Source organism: Meriones unguiculatus, chromosome 7 (assembly GCF_030254825.1).
Source record: "Meriones unguiculatus strain TT.TT164.6M chromosome 7, Bangor_MerUng_6.1, whole genome shotgun sequence".
Lineage (NCBI taxonomy): Eukaryota > Metazoa > Chordata > Mammalia > Rodentia > Muridae > Meriones > Meriones unguiculatus.
The window spans coordinates 85,902,840-85,911,195 of NC_083355.1; the positions used below are offsets into that span (position 1 = coordinate 85,902,840).

Sequence of the window (8,356 nt, forward strand, 5' to 3'; positions counted from 1 at the left end):
AAAAGAGGAGATTTCTCAAATGCGACCACATTGCAGAGAGGCACAAAGGCAGCTAGTGGCACCCTTCCGCCTCCCCCAGCCCACCTTCAGGGTCCCAAGGTGAAGAATGTGCATGACTACGCAGACTGCCCACGGTGTGGTCCCCCAACCACCACAGTCTCTGCTCCTGTCTCTCCTGCAGGGTCATCAGACAGGTTGCAAATTCTTCTCGTGGTAAGAAACTGTCTCTCCTCTGGCTGCCATTGTGGCCTCTGCATTTTCTTCCTTCAGAAGATACCCCGGAGAAACTCTAATTTCTTACAGGTCTGTGTTTCAATAGTGTGACAACCGAGGAAAGGGCTTGTCTCTTTACAACATTCATTCCTGCCAGACAGGCTGCCTACACTTTCAGCTCAATTCTATGGGCTCAGTCCTTGCTGGCTTGGAACTCACTCCGTAGAAGAAGCTGGCCTCAAACTGACAGAGTGTCTGCCCACCTCTGCCCACCTGTGCCAGCTGAGTACTGAAAAGTAAAAGGGTATACCACCATGCCTGGAGAAAGATAGGGTTTGGTTTCTTGTGGTTTCGGTTTTTGGAGACAGGGTTTCTCTGTGTAGCTCTGGCTGTCCTGGAACTTGCTCTGTAGACCAGGCTAGCCTCAGAATTCAGAGATCTGCCTGCCTGTGCCTCCCAGAGTGCTGGGATTACAGGCATGCACCCGGCTTTGGGGTGAGCTTTTAAATACAAAAATCATATCCTAGCTTGACATACTTCAGATGAACACTTAGCCAGAAAATGAACTTACAGAAGCCAAAGAGCAAGGTTAGTTATATTCAGAGACTTTGATGGATTAGGTCTTTGTTTTCGTTTTGGCCGATGGGGCAGTCGACATGCTGAGTTGGCCTGAATGGCACTTCCATCATGGAGTCAGTCTGGGGCCCGGTTACAGCTCAGCTGTGACTATCTTTCTGAGTAGCTGGGTAAAAGCAGAGCTATCATGACAAAAGAGTGGGGCGGTTGTGTCCTTCAGTGAAAAATGACTAGAAAGTTCTTTTGAGCCTTTTGATGCAAATAGACAACAAAATCAGTCCTTTCTGGTGCAAAGTCAATCTTTCCCTAGTCAGGAAATGTCTCCCTTTTATGTTGTGTGCATGAGTGTTTTCCTGCATGTGTGTGTGTGCACCACGTGCATGCCCCTGAAGGACAGAAGTTGTTCAGTCCCCACAAGGTTTAATGGCTGTCAGAGAAGGCCCCAAAGCTCTGGGGGACAATTGAATTGTGTTTATTGGCTTATGAATGGTGGTCTCACTCATTCGGAAAGAATGAAAAAGGAAGGTTTTATTATGAAAAGCAGCGTACACACCAGAGAAAAGTACCCTCCTGTTGCTTGTCCCGCTGCTTGACGTGCTAGAGTCCTGTCAACGGACCGACCGTGTGCAACGCCATCTTAGTTTTGGCTGTCAGAATGCGCTGGACACCAAACACATCTTTACGCCCCAGTCAGTCATACAGATATTGTGCCGCTTTGAAGTTGTGACAGGGATGGAGGTGTGCCTGGGAAGGATCTACCTGGTGAAGGCACGAGACGTCCTCAGATGCAGTGAGAAATGCTGCTGGAAGTTAACACAACCAACACAAATACAGAGACTAAAAGCCCAGGAGTTAGACAGGAAAATTATCCTCACTTCTGTGTTGTCTTCTTCCTCTTCCTCCTCCTCCTCCTCCTCCTCCTCTTCCTCTTCTTCTTTATTTCATTTCCACCTGGCAATTGGAAAGCTTTTTTTTCCCCTTTCTTTCATTCTTTTTTGTTGTTATTCTTTTTTATTGTTGTTTTTTTTTTTTTTTTCAAGTCTCCGTTTAGCCCTGGCTGTCTTGGAACTCACTCTGTAGATCAGGCTGGCTTCAAACTCAGAGATCTGCCTGCCGCTGCCTCCCGAATGCTGGGATCAAAGGCGTGCGCCACCACTTTGCAAGCGTTTCTTACTGGAAAGCGTGGAGTACATAATTGCCTTCTGTTTTTGAAGTGCTAGGTCACTGGTTGAGTGTCACTGTTCTTATTATATGACATTTAAACCTGCCTGGATAGACTTCTATTCTGGAACAAAACTTTCTGACTAACGTTCTGGGGACTGTGCTTCCTGGTGCAGACCTCAGGGCCCCCTGTTTCTTTCCTATCACCCTTTTCAGTCTTGTTTTTTTCCCCCATCTCTATTCTTTTGTGACACCTGCTGATCTGCAGAAACACTCTCTACCAGGGACCCCACAGCCATCAAGCAACCTTGGCTAGAATCCCGAGAGGGCAATAGTAAACTAAGAATGAACACCCACTCAACAAAGATACCAGATCTTAGTCAAGAAGCACTTCAAAGGTTTCAAGTCCAGAAGCCTGCATCCCACTGCAGAAACACAGACATGAACAGACAAGACAATACGCCTCCACCAGAGGCCCCACGGAAAGCAATTTGGCTGAAGCACAAGACAAGGACTTCAAAAGGCAAGTATGAATGTGTCCAAGGTCCTTAAAGAAGACATGGATAAATTCCTAAAGGATGGCCTTGGAAACACAAACAGTTGAATGAAATAATAATAAAAAAAATTACTCAAGTTATTAAAGTAGAACTTGAGAAAAAAGTGGAATCCCTAAAGAAAACTCAAATGAAATAAAACTGGACCTGAAAAACTCGGGATGCCGAACAAAAACCTCACTCAGAGATCCCTGCATCAATCAGTGTTCATCACAGAAGCTCCTTGCAGGAGACCGGAATTAACACTGAGACCACAGCCAGACCATGCGCAGAGAGGGTAAGAGTCGGGCATTTCGTCCTAAGTAGGATGTCTTCATCAGATCTTCCACCCCCTGCCAGAAGACCTGAGTTCGGTTCCCAGCACCCATGTGAGGTGGCTGCCTGTGACTCCAGTTCCAGGGGCACTGCCACCATCTTCTGGTGGCCATGGGTACCTACCTATGGGTGATAAACACATTTATACACACACACATTAAAAATAGTCTGACGTAAAAAAGATTTTTTTTTTTTTATTTCTGAGATATGACTGCCTAAGTTTTTAAATGTAAAATCATTAATTTCAGAAGAGTGGCTGAGGTGCCGCTCCGAAGGAGCAAAGAGAAGGGCTGGCTTATACAGAGAAATGTCTTGTCTACTATGCAAACCACATATTTAGGACTGCAGGACAGGGTGGGAAGGTCGGGGCTTGGGGGTGAAGGGTTTGGCTCAGTGGCAGAGCACTTGTCAAGCATGCTGGAGGCCTGGCGTCCCATCCCCAGCATCACAGGGGGAAAAAGAAAGTTGATTGCAGGTGGCAGAAAGGACTTCCTGGAGGCTGTTTACCTTGGCAGTTGGAACAGGAACATGCCTGGGCAAGGGCTACAAAGTTCAGTGTGTGATTATTCTGAGAACACAGAGTACCTAAGTGACCCCCATCTGGAAGATAGCAACCAGACTTCATTTTGACCATGGGTCCAATTAGCCCCTTGACACCTTATTTGGAGATTCAGGTAAGAGCTGTTTCTGAAGTGAGTGTAGTAGGTGTGACATGCGGGATCCAAAGTTTATTCGAAACACTGAGTCAGAGGCCTTGGTTGCCCTGGGGGCCAAGGGTCAGCACGTTTTTGCGGTACCCTCTCTGACCTCTCCTCAAAGAACTGAGAGGCTTCTGATTACAGACCCTTAAACCTGGGACAACAGGTGGATGGTACCTGGATGGGGGTTGTCCCAGTACTAAGGGGGAAATAAAAGTTAGGAGGACAAAGGGCCCCAATGAACTACCTAAGCCTCTTGGTATAACAAAGCCCCTGAGAGACTGGCACACACAGACACAGAATTGCTGCGGTGTATCTTACGTGTCTGGAGTTTTTAGTCTGCTATTGGCTGCTGGGACACAGGCTGGACACCAGTGTCCCTCAAAGGCACAAAGGCTTAAGTGTCAGGATTTAAGACACGAGAGGAGTATCACATAATTTTTGGTTTGGTTTTGCCTTTTACTATTGTCTGTCTGTTTTAGGGACCCTCATGGGAGTTTGTGTAAGTTGGCACCATGCTTCTGAAGAGACGGCTCAGTGGTTCAGAGCACTTTCGCTCTTCCAGAGGACCCAGGTTCCCTGTACCCACATGAATGGTTCACAGCTATCTGTAACTCCAGCTCCGGAAGATGCGATGCCCTCCTCTGGCTTCCCGGGGTATCAGCATACGTGTGGCAAGTACACAGGTAGCACACACTCACACACACACAAATAAATAAATACCCACAAAAAAAGAATAGACGTTGAGGTAGGGGTCGCCGGAGAGATGGCTCAGCCGTTAGCAGGCGCTTCCTGCTCTTCCAGAGGATCTGAGTTCGACTCCTAGCACCCATGTCAGGTGGCTCACAACCATCCATAACCCTAGTTCCAGGGCATCCAGCACTACTCCTGACCTACCCGGGCACCTGCACTCATGTACACACAACCACGTAGAGACATACCCGTCACACATTTTTAAAAATAGAATGAATTAAAAAAAAAAAAAAAGGTATTAGGGTGTTGGGAATTGCAAACTAATCATTCTGCAAGGCCAGTTCAAACAAACAACAGGCTCACCAGCACCAGTCCCTGTGCTCCTGTCCTGGGGTTCCCCTCTTCCTAACAGATGACAGAAAGATCAGCCAAAAACACAAAACAACACAACAACCAAACAGAAAACCCAAAGATGATTTCTGAGAGAAAGAATCAAACAGTTGTCATCTGACCTCTACAAGTACAGCATGGGATGCTTGTGTCCACATTGAAACACACACACACACACACACACACACACACACTAATAATAATAATAATAATAATAATAACGTAATTGTTGTATTTATATTTATTTGTTCATTTTAAAATTAGGTCTCTCCGTGTATCCTTGGCTGTCCTAGACCTCTGTATGTGGACCAGCTTGAACTGGGAGATCCACCTGCCTTTGCCTCCCAAGTCCTAGGATTAAAGCTGTATACCACCATGTATGGCTATTTATTTTTATTTTGGGTACATGTGTGAGTACTTGCGCAAGTGTTTGTGTGCCACCTGTGTGCCCAGTGCCCCAAGAGGCATGAAAACGGCTCCAGATCCCATGGAACTGGAATACAAATGGTTGTGAGCTACCATGTGGGTGCTGGGAACCGAACCCAGGTTGTCTGCAAGAGCAACATGCATTCTAAATCACTGAGCCTTCTTAACTGCTGAACTGCCTTTCTGGCCCCAAGCTAAAAAATTTTTTTTTTTAAATATGAAATACTTCATAAATCTTCATGATATCCCTACACAAGGGCCATGTTAATATTCCCTGTATCATTCCAATTTTAGTATATATGCTGCCAAAGTGAGCACAATTTTTTTTTTCAAAGAACTGAGAAATTAACCATCGACCCACTTGTTTTATTTTATTTTACTAATTACTATTTTCGAGACAGGGTCTTGCTATATAACTCAGACAATAACAGGGCCTCGGTTTTTAGTGGCCTACCCCCACCCCCACCCCCGACCTTAGCACACCTAACTCCATGCTGGAAGTACCATGCCGGCTGTAAAACTCAGGGTGCGGACAGCACCATCTCCCAAAAATGAAAACAAAGACCCAATCCATCAAAGTCCATAGTTCTGGGAAAGTCTCTAAAGGTACTTACCTTGCCTTTTGGTTCCAGTCGTTCTGCTTCTGGCTAACTGTGAACTGAAGCATATCAACCCAGGACATGACGTTTGTGCTTAAAAGTGCATCCTGAGGAAGGCAGTAACCCTGGGATCCCGAACACCCAGTGTAGTTGTCAGCCGGCTAATGAAGACTTTCTCTTGGCTTCCTATGTCTGAGCAGGCTTCTCCGGTGACTAGCCCACAACAAGACTAGCCTCCGCCCCCTGAGTGCTGGAATTACAGTCTCCCCGTGGCAGGGTCCCACTTCTGATACCTAAAAATAAAAATGTGCTACAGAGGAATTTCAGAAAAAGATGTTTTAGTTTAGTTTGAATATTTATTTACTTGTTTTGCGGCACTGGGGTTGCATCCAGGCGCTCATTTGCTAGGCAAATGCTCCACTGCTCGCACAGCTTTATTTTAAGCAGCAGCTTGCCCTTGGGGAGCCGCAGCAAGACACGGGGACCAGAGTTTAGATGTCTACTACCCGCATGGAAGCCAGGCACGGCAGTGTGGCCCATCTGTAACCCCAGTGCTGGGGGAGTGGAGGCTTCGGGGGCAGGTTAATAGCCACCAGACTCACCAAAACCCTGAGCTCCTGCTGCAGGGAGAGACCCACTCTCAAAAAATAAGGTGGAGAGCAAGTGAAGAAGATGGTTAGCTTTGATCTCTGGCCTCCGCACATGCTCATGCATGAGCAAGCCATGGGCACACAGACACACACACACACACAGACACACACACACAGTCTGTGACATTTAAATTTCACTGTAAGTGACAAAAAGAGCTTCCAGAAGCTGTTTATCTAGGGGTTGAGATAGGAACTCCTCTGAGCAAAGGCCACAAGTTTCAGTTTGTGGTTCTTCTGGAACACTGTGTATATGACCTCTCATTGGCAGATGGCTATCACTCCTGGCCATTGAACTGAGACCCAATTAGCCACCTTGGACCCTTCTTGAAGATTCAGCTCTTGTAAGCATTCATGCTGCAAATGGACAGATAGGTAAAGAGACATACAAGGCAAGGTCTGGAAAGGTCTAAATGCAGGAACTTTCCTTTCTGTGGAACTGAGCTGTCAGCCTTCTGGCAGGAGATGTGTTCTTACCTCCTGGAAACACTCTGAACTCAGTCTACCATCCATCCACCCACCCACCCATCCATCTATCTGTTTTTCTGTCTGTCTGTCTATTTTGTGTACTGGCTGGTTTCACGACAACTTGACACAAGCTAAAGTCATCAGAGAGGGAGGAGCCTCAGTTGAGGAAACGCCTCCATGACATCCAGCTGAAGACATTTTCCCAATTGGTGATTGATGGAGGAGGGCCCATCCCACATTGGGTGGTGCTACCCCAGGGCTGGTTCTGTAATATGCTGGGTTCCATAAGAAAGCAGGTGGAGCAAGCCAGGGGAACAGCACCCCTCCATGGCCTCTGCATCAGCTTCTGCCTGGAGGGAGGATGCTGCCCTGTTTGAGTTCTTGTCCTGGACTTCCTTCTGTGATGAACAGCAATGTGGAAGTGTAAACCAAATAAACTTTTCCTCCCCAACTTGCTTTTCTGTCATGGTATTTCATCACAGCAATAGACATCCCAACTAAGACATTTTGATGCAAGTTTTGATGCCATTCGGGTTGGCTTTAAAATTGCCTCTGCCTACTGAGTGCTGGGATTTACAAGTGTGAGCCACCTCATCTGGCCTAGGATGCTTTCATTTACCACTGTGAGTGTGTCCATCAGCTAGAGGCAACTACATCCTGTAACCTGCTGTTACAGTTTAGATCCAAAACTGTCCCCAAAGGCTACAAACTAACAGATTGGTTGCCAGCTGATGGGGATGTGATTGAATCTTCGACCCCATCAATGGATTTGTTCTTTGACCTCCATGTTCAGTCCTTGGCATATTTTCTCACATATATCATGGGCACATGCATGTGTGGGTGCTTGCACATGTACACACACACACACAAACACACACACACACACACACACACACGATAACAAATAATGTTTTAAATCTCAGTTACCAATCAAGTATATGATTATTCCCAGAAAGGAAACCATAGCAAATATCAAATAGAAAGGTTTCAATGTATATTACACAGAGGTACTTTGATTAATGTAAAGCATATTTTACTTATTATTTTGGAGACAAGGTCTCACCACGCAGTCCTGGTTGGCCTGGAACTCCATATGTAGATCAGGCTGACCTTGAATTCATAGAGATCCATCTTCTTCTGCCTCCTGAGAACTGGAATTAAAAGTGTACATCATTATCTGTGGTGGTTTGAATAAGGATGGCCTCGATAAGCTCGTATATTTGAATGTTTGGGCCCCAGCTGGTGGAACTGTTTGGAGGGATTACAGGTGTGGGCTTGTTGGAGGGGGTGGGCTTTGAAATTCAAAAGGTCACACCATTCCTTGTTTATTTCCTCTGCCTCCTACTTGGAGTTAAAGATGTAAACTCTGATCTATTGCCACGCCTGCCTGGCTACTGTCACGATCGCCACCATGATGGTCATGGATTCATTCTCTGAAACTGCAAGTCATCAATAAACTCTTTCTTCTGTAAATTGCCTTGGTCACGTCTCATCACAGCGGTAGGGAAGTAAGTAAGACAGCATCCCAGGCTAATAGAAAGCATTGCTATGTCCTCTCATTTTTTTGTTACCCTTGACTATCAAAAAATTAAATGAGGTGAGGTGGGCGTGGTGGT

The 8,356-nt window shown here is 46.1% G+C and overlaps 1 non-coding gene across 1 annotated transcript; it reads right to left on the reverse strand.

Moving 5' to 3' along the window:
* Positions 1–5,237: 5,237 nt before the first annotated feature.
* On the reverse strand, positions 5,238–5,344 carry LOC132655494 (U6 spliceosomal RNA). Its single transcript, XR_009593301.1, has one exon. It is a non-coding gene; the product is annotated as a U6 spliceosomal RNA (small nuclear RNA).
* Positions 5,345–8,356: the final 3,012 nt, after the last annotated feature.